The 8,511-nt window shown below is 36.7% G+C and overlaps 1 pseudogene; it reads right to left on the bottom strand.

Annotated features, from left to right (window-relative positions):
- Nucleotides 1-372: 372 nt before the first annotated feature.
- LOC132185288 (uncharacterized) lies at nucleotides 373-6,070 on the bottom strand (annotated as a pseudogene).
- Between the last annotated feature and the right edge of the window lie 2,441 nt (nucleotides 6,071-8,511).

Genomic DNA, 8,511 nt, shown 5'->3' with positions numbered 1-8,511 from the left:
TAGGGAATCCACACTACCTTTAGTATCTTGATTCCGTCCACTAAGTGTAATCAAACAAAAATCCTAAAAGATTACACACTCCATAAGTATTTATTTCCCAACAACTTACAACATATACTTTTAAAAGCCACTTCATCCTTCAACTACTTTTTACATAGTGAATTTGATGAAATTTTTTCAGCAGTAAATCATGTGTATAGCAACAAAGATTTTTTTTTTGTGTGTGTGTGAGTGTGTGTGTGTGTGTTATAGCAACAATATGTTTTGCTTTTTATCCTTTTCTTTTTCTTGTCAAACAGTCAATTATTTGCCCATGAATGTGACTCTCTCATGTATGTACTTCTCTATCCAAATTGATGATGGTCCTTGTCATTATGTTTCTTCACCTCCTGTTTCATCTTCCACCCAATCATCTCTCATGGAAGACTGCTGATAGCTTCGGAAATCCACATACAGCATGAACACTGCAAAAGAGTTTTCACTAGAATCTAGTAACACAAAGCCAAAACTTTGCTAATAGCTATGAAAATCCTGAATTGCTTAATGTTATATATAAACAAAGACGGAACTAGGAGACCCTAGGGCCATGACCCTGATTTTAAAATTTTCCCCTTTTCAGGCCTTAAAATTAAGCTTAACCTCTATCAAAATTAGGTTTAGCCCTCTTTCATGCTTGGACTCCTTAAGGAATCATGGTTCCATCCTTGATTATAAAGATGTTCTCACCTTCCCAAATGCGTGCGACTGTTGAGGATAGGTTCAAAACGAGAAAAACAGTGGATGCAGCCACGGCTTTCTTGTGAGAGCATGAGTCCCATATGTCGTGGAAGCGTCGAAGCCAAAATTTAGTTGAAATTGAAAACAAGCACATGTTAAATTCTCTATCTTTTTTCAAACAATTCCTTAATAAGCGAGGCCCAACATATAAAATATTTAATTGAAATGAAAAATAATGACGGATACAATGCTCGAATTTAGGACTATGGTCAAACTATCTCTTGGAATTTCATGTCCAAACTTCGAATTCGGATGAGAGAAGGATGCAGGCCAGGGTGTCCGGAAGAGGTAGACCCCGCATTTCAGGCCACCCCGGAGCACCTAGGCCTACACCTTTCCTTCTCTTATTTCTTGCTGGAATTCCAAAAAATCCTAGCTCTAAAGAGGTAATTATAGCTTGGTGTACACAAAAAGCATAGTCAGCCGACTTTTGGGAGCTACATTAAATTGAGAAACTTACCTATTGCAGTTAACTATGCAGAGTATAAGGAACAGATTTTTGGTAAAGTGAAAACTCCCACAAAAACGAATCAGTAAAAACTATAGAGTGAAAGACAATAACACCGACACTGTAATTTCAGCATAATCTCTCAATAAATAAAAACACTCCCCAATTAAACCTAGATGGAATCCACCTACTCAAATGTGAATTTATTTACCCAAGTATGTATGTGTTCGGGCAGCCGAACACTTATTCGGGCAGATGAACTTTAGTACAGTAAAATTTTCTTTCGTTTTATATTTTTAAACTTAAGCATGCCTTCAAAATCAGTTAAAAGAACAGGAAAAAAAAAAGGTGGGGGGGAATAAAAAGAGAGGAAAAAGAAACCCAAGTGAAGCTTACCTAATTTAACCACGGTCCAAACGGTTATGCAGTTGTTAAAGTATACCAGGCAAACAAGCAGAACTAGATGCGATCGAGCGCAAGCCACATTGTGCGATCGAGCGTTGTGGCAGAGGGAATCGCAGATTTACAGAACCATATGTGCTCAAGCGCAAGCCACATTATGCGATCGAGCGCTGTGATAGAGGGAATCGCATATTTACAGAACCGTATGCGCTCGAGCGCAAGCCGTGTGCGATCGAGCGCTTTGACAGAGAAAACCAGTGGCAATGCAGATTTACAAAACCAATATGGAAAGCCTTTGACGTCTTGACAAAGAAAGAAATCTTGAGAATCATGAGACCTTTGCTAAGAATATTACAAGGATTCTCTCATGACCATATAGCTCATAATCAAGCCAATTCAAGAAGGAAAGATTCACTAGCCTCTCAAGACTTGAGCAGCAAGCAATCACTTAGTGGAGAAGATCTTTTGTGATTTTATGATGTAACGTTCTCTGTATTAGGCTAAGGTTGTGTGTATATAAACACCTTACCTCTATACTTGTAAATTACTACTTTGATTAATAAACCTCTCAAAGTTTTCCGTGGTATCAAAGCCTACCATAGGACAAATAGGGGTCCACACTAATACCAGCTTGCACGTGAGGGAGGGTGTTGAGAAATAGTCCCACATTGCCTGTGGACAAGATCTTGAGCATGTTTATAAGGAATGGAAAACCTTCTCTTATTGAACCAGTTTTATGAGATGAGTTAGGCCCACGAATTTCTTCCTAGCCAAAACAAAGAGAAGTACTGCCAGCTACCATTGTCATAAATTTCTCTATTTGTCGTCTTTTTATATTCACAATAAAGGCTTGTTTAGCTTCATTCATGTCCACATAAAAAATAAAAAAATAAAATAAAATAAAAGGAAAAGGAAAATTACCTTCATTGTAGTAGATCTTCAGAAAAAAGGGCTCTGAGTTTTAGTAGCAACTCATTAACGTAAGGAAGAAACAATCTCAGTAACCAAATAGCTTCTTGTTCCCCTAGCGCATACCATGAATCATCTATATTTACAACTCCCCAAATTCAATCATTCAGAAAAAAAATAAAAATAAAAATAAAAAGAATCAGAAAGAGATCAAATTGGTAATATCTTTTTCTGTTAATTAAGAAGTGTTTGAGGAATTACCTGCAAATGAGGGTCCTATAGATGAAAATGGCAGCAAGATAAATAAAACCCAGGTAGGAAATCACAGAAACAAAGCTACAGATACAACAATTAAAAAAAGATTTGAGTTCTGGGCTCTGTTCTAAACCAGAGGAATTGCAAATCAAAGGCTACTTAAAATTTTCTTGACTATGGATTTTCTAACCTCAAATTTATATCCTTTGTATAGGAAGATGAGAGTATTACAAATGATCCAATTAGAAAGACAAGTGCCGATCTTGGGACTTCTTTCCACATTACTAAGTCCACTGCAAAATAAAACAGAGAGAGAGAAAACAAAATGAATCATAAAATTGCAAGAACTTTCCTTTAAGAATTTGCAATTGTACTGTATTTCTAAAATCAGACTTACCAAAACTTTGCAATTTGCTGTGGGTTTCTCGAAAAGTTTGGAACTTATAAGAACCTACATCATAAAATCTTCAAACTCAAACCAAATTTGATAGATTCACAAAGTGAATTGAAAATGCAGATAAATTAAAGACACTAACTTGAAGTGGGTTTTGAGAGATTATGGTGCCTTGGAGTAGGTTTTGATAAATTTCCGTACAATTTTCAACTGGAGGGGGCTGTTTCACAGTGGCCATTGGTTTCCTATGAAGTTGATGATGGAGCTTTTTCTCTTCACTGACAATTTTCTTGGGCTCTGAGACATTGATTTTCTTAACATCAATCTCAATCTCAGTCTCCTCATCATCCACCTCCTCTTCATCTCCTTCATCCTCTCCATCAACAACATCAAGTCCTTTTGTGAAGATGTCGGCTAGTTGGTTATGAGAAGACACGTGCAAAGTTCTGAGCAAACCAAGTTGGATTTTTTCACGAATTAAGTGGCAGTCAATCTCAATGTGCTTAGTTCTCTCATGAAAAACAAGATTGGCTGCTATATATAAAGTAGACTTACTATCACAGAACAACAAGGCAGCCTTCGGATGAGGTATATGAAAGTCATGAAGAAGAGAGACAAGCCAGGTTATTTCACAAGAAGTAGAAGCCATGGCCCTATATTCTGCCTAAGCAGAAGATCTAGAAATGGTGTGTTGTTTCTTGGACTTCCAAGAGATTAATGAATTACCAAGAAACACACAAAAACCAGTAATGGACCTTCGAGTATCAACACAACCTACCCAATCTGAATCTGAAAAAGCTTCCAAACAAAAATCTGATTGTGCAGAAAACAAAAGCCCTTAAGAATGAGAGTTCTTGACATATCTCAAGACTCTAGTAGTAACATCTAAATGAGTTTGTCTTGGTTTATCCATGAACTGACTCAAGACTTGAACATAATAAGCTAGGTCAGGCCGAGTTATAGTGAGATAACGTAACCTGCCAACTAACCTCATGTAGCTAGTAAAATCTAGAAGAAGATCACCAGCATCTTTGGTGAGCTTAAGATTCTGTTCCATGGGAAAAGAGACAGGTTTACAAGCTAAGAGGCCTAAATCTTCAAGAACTTCTAGGGCATAATTTCTTTAACAAACAGAAATGCCTTTTGTGCTCCTAGCAATTTCAAGTCCTAAAAAATACTTCAAAGGTCCTAAATCTTTCAACCAAAACTTATCATTAAGTAAAATGATAAACTCAAAAACTGCCTTAGAATCATTGTTTGCTATGGCCACATCATCAACATAGATTAAGAGAACAATGTAAGAAGTACCTTTGAGTCTTGTAAACAAGGAGTAGTCAGCTTTAGATTGTATAAAACCAAGATCAATCAAAGCAGTAGAGAACTTAGATAACCAATTCCTAGAGGCCTTCTTCCATACAAGGACTTTGTCAACTTACAAACCTTTATCTCCCCCTTGATAGCAAAACTAGGAGGCATGGTCATGTATACTTCTTCATCTAAGTCTCCATGCAAGAAGGCATTATTAAAATCCAACTAATGAAGCAACCAACCCTTAGCTACAGCAAGAGCTAAGAAAACCCTAACAGTTATCATCTTGGCCACGGGTGAGAAGGTGTCATGATAATCTAAACCCTCACATTGGGTGTACCCTTTTTCTACCAACCGAGCCTTGTACCTCTCAATGCTGCCATCAGACTTATGTTTCACTTTATAGACTAACTTACACCCTATAGGATGTTTTTTAGATGGTAGAGTAGTAACAATCCACGTATGATTTGCTTTAAGTGCAGTAATTTCAGCCTATATAGCTGCACGCCAATTGGCATCCTTTACAGCTTGGTGATAGAATTTAGGTTCAATTTGAGAAGAGATAGAAAAATAGAAAGATCTGTGAGATGGTGACAAATTATGGTAAGAAACAAATGATGACAGTGGATAAGGCTTACTTGACTTTGGATTCATTAAAGTAGATTGAAGTGGAGAAGTGGAAGCCAACTTGCAATGAAAATCCTGCAAGTAACTTGGTTTGAATTTGACCCTAATGGACTTTCTAAGAGGTAGACAAGATACAGGAATAGAATGATTATGGTCAGAAATAGGAGTGGAGAATCTATTGCTACAGAAGCATCAGAAACTAATGAGAATTGAGGAACTGATGCAAGAATTTCAGAAACAGAAGATTCTGTAGAAGGTGAAGAAACAGAAAGTTCTGGAATAGGTGAATGATGAGAAATTGAATAAGAAACATTTTCAAATGAATTAGGTTCTGGAATAGGTTCTGAAATATCAAATGAAGGAATTGAATTAGGTGTGACTGGTTGTGAAAACGATGATGGAAAAACATCTTCTGAAAAATTGGGAACGGCAATAGGAATGGATGGGGAAACATTTTCATGCAATTGGGTTGATGTATGAACGAAATGGGAAGCATAGGGAAAGATGGTTTCATGAAAAATGGCATGTCTAGAAATGATGACAAAATGAGTATGAAGATTATAAAACTTGTATCATTTCATGCCATAAGGATATCCAATGAATATGGAAGGGATAGCCCTAGGATCAAAATTTGTTCTATTTCTAGACGAAGTTGATACATATGCTAAACAACCAAAAACCTTAAGATGAGAATAAGAAAGCATAACAGAATATAGTAACTCATGTAGAGATTTGTTTGAAAGAAGAGGTGGGGAAATTCTATTTATAAGATGAGTTGTAGTAAGAATGCAATCTCCCTAGAATTTCAAAGGAAGGTGTGACTGAAACCGAAGAGACCTTGCAACATTTAACATGTGTTGATGTTTCCTTTCAACTATGGCATTTTGTTGTGGAGTTTCAACACAACTAAGCTGATGAATAGTGCCTTGAGCAGAAAAGAAATCATCCATTTTGAATTCAAGTCCATTATCAGACCTTAGGCATTTGACTTTTGATTTGAATTGAGCTTGAACGAGATTAAAAAATGCTTGGATTAAAGATTTGGTTTATGATTTATGTTGCATCAAATGCACCCAAGTGAAACGAGTAAAATCATCTACAATGGTAAAAAAGTAAAGCGATCCATTGATAGACTTAGTAGCCAAAGGCCCTCAGATATCACAATGAACTAAATCAAATGGAAACTTTGAAACTGAAGTGCTAACAGGAAAAGAGATTTTGTGCTGTTTTGTGATGAGTGCTAAAATATATTTTAGCCCCTTAAGTTACATATGTTAATCTCCCAGTCATGCTATTTTATGTTGTTTTACTTCCTTTTTGTTTTTTTGTCAGTTTTTAGGTATTTGAAGGAAAATGAAGCCTTTTTGGAAGTTTCGGGCTTAAAAGACAGAATTGGGAAAAAGCTGGAAGTTTTGGATAAAGCACAAGCATCCAGGCGCAGTGCGATCGAGCGCACTACACCTATGCTCAAGCACATCAACGCTCGAGTGCCAAAACCAGGAGTGAGCACAAGAGTGCATCTGCGTGCACAAGAAGCAGGCTTGAGCGCATCAACGCTCGAGCGCACATGTAGAGGGATTGAGCGCAGGTTTGCGCTCGAGAGCAACACCTTGGGATCGAGCGCACTCGCGCGGCCAGATTTCTTTTCCACATTAAATTAGGTTTTTCAAATCCTAATTGGACTAGGACTTAAACCTCCGACTTTACTAGGGTTTCTAGGGCTTTTAGGGTTTTTCTAAACCTATAAATAAACCTCTAAGCCTATAGGAAAGATACACAATTCTGGAGAGAAGAATAGGAGGCTACTTCAAGAAGCATTTTCCTGTTTCTTTTTTCCCTTTTCTTTTTAGTTTTAGTTTCATTATGTGTAACTAAACTTCTTGTTAGGGCTACATTGAAGCCCTAATCATGTCTTTTTAAGTTTCAATACTAATGCCTTTGTTTCAATCATGTTGTGGTTTATTTTAATTGATTAAGTTTATGTAATTGAATTCCTCATGTGAATGTGCCTGATCATCATATGCATGTGTTTGGATATGTTATTTAAGTCAATTTGGATAACCGAGTCCTGGCTTAATAAAGTGACAAAAGAATCTCATCACAGGTTCTTGGAATAATCAACAAGGAAAACCGGGAGTAGATACCATGCCCTAGCCTTCATGTGTTTGTCAATCTCCTTAGATTTATGCTTCCCTAAAGAATAACTTAGTAGATACCATGCTAAATCCTTTGGTGAAGAAAAAAAATTAGAGTAGATACCATGCCTAATTCATTGCTTAGGAAGATCAATAGCTTAAGGAGTAGATACCATGCCCTTAGGTTGGCAAGCATTAAATATACTGAAATGATTGTGACATTGGCATATTGTTATCTTATTTAGTCTAATTAGTAGTGGATATCAAAACCCTAACCTTTTCATTATCTTTATCTCTTTCAACACATCAATTTCGTGACAATTCTGATTTAGTAGTAATTTTTGACTTTATAATATTTGTTTTTTGTTTATTTTACTTCAAAAAAAAAAAAAATTGTTAATGTTTTATGTGGGATATTTGCATGCTAAAGAGTGAGAGTGAAGCATGGATTTGCTGTGTGATGATTTTAATAATTTTTTTATACAACATGTTTCTCCTAGTTGTAGGACACCCGCTCCTACTAACTACCCTTACATTTTCAACCCACGTGAACCATGTTCATATTGTTTCAATCCTTATCATCATGTTAGCAATTGTCTAGCATTTAGACAATTTTCTAATTCTTCTTGTGAACAAATGAACACCAATTTCTCCAACCCGGGATTTGAATCAAATTCTAATTTTTATAACCCAGAATGGAGCAACCATCCTGATTTCTAGTGGCAAGTTTAGGCTACGGGAAATTATGCTCCCTAATTTCATGAACTGCACCATCCTGAATATCCACAGTTCGATAACCAATCTCCCCATCCTTCATCCTACAACTATCCTCCACAAAAATTATCCTTGGAAGACACGTTTAAAGCATTCATGCAAGAGATGAATAAAACAAACATGCTCAATAGCCAAACCTTGCAAGAGCTTAAGAATTCTGCTATGGCCAACACTCAAGTAATTGCAAAGTTGGAAAGATAGATCAGTCATCTAGTTGCTGAACTCAACAGAATAGAGGAAGAAGAGTTTCAAAGTCAATTGATGGCTGAAAGGAATTACATGATTGATGAGAATGATTCTAGTAATTCTTATCAGTAGCATATCCAAGCCACCACCATACTTGGGAGTGAGGAAATTGAGGACAACAGTGAGGAGGAAGAAAAAAAAAGCAAGGTGAGCGCACAAAGCAAGTTAAGCCCCCAACAGATCCTAATCTATCCAGTGACAAGGAAGTGAGTACTGAAGCTCATGCTTGCATCACC

The sequence above is a fragment of the Corylus avellana genome, chromosome 7 (assembly GCF_965113065.1).
Source record: "Corylus avellana chromosome 7, dhCorAvel1.hap1.2, whole genome shotgun sequence".
NCBI lineage: Eukaryota > Viridiplantae > Streptophyta > Magnoliopsida > Fagales > Betulaceae > Corylus > Corylus avellana.
The sequence above is the reverse complement of the archived record's forward strand: the minus strand, read 5'-3'. Positions and strand labels throughout refer to the sequence as shown.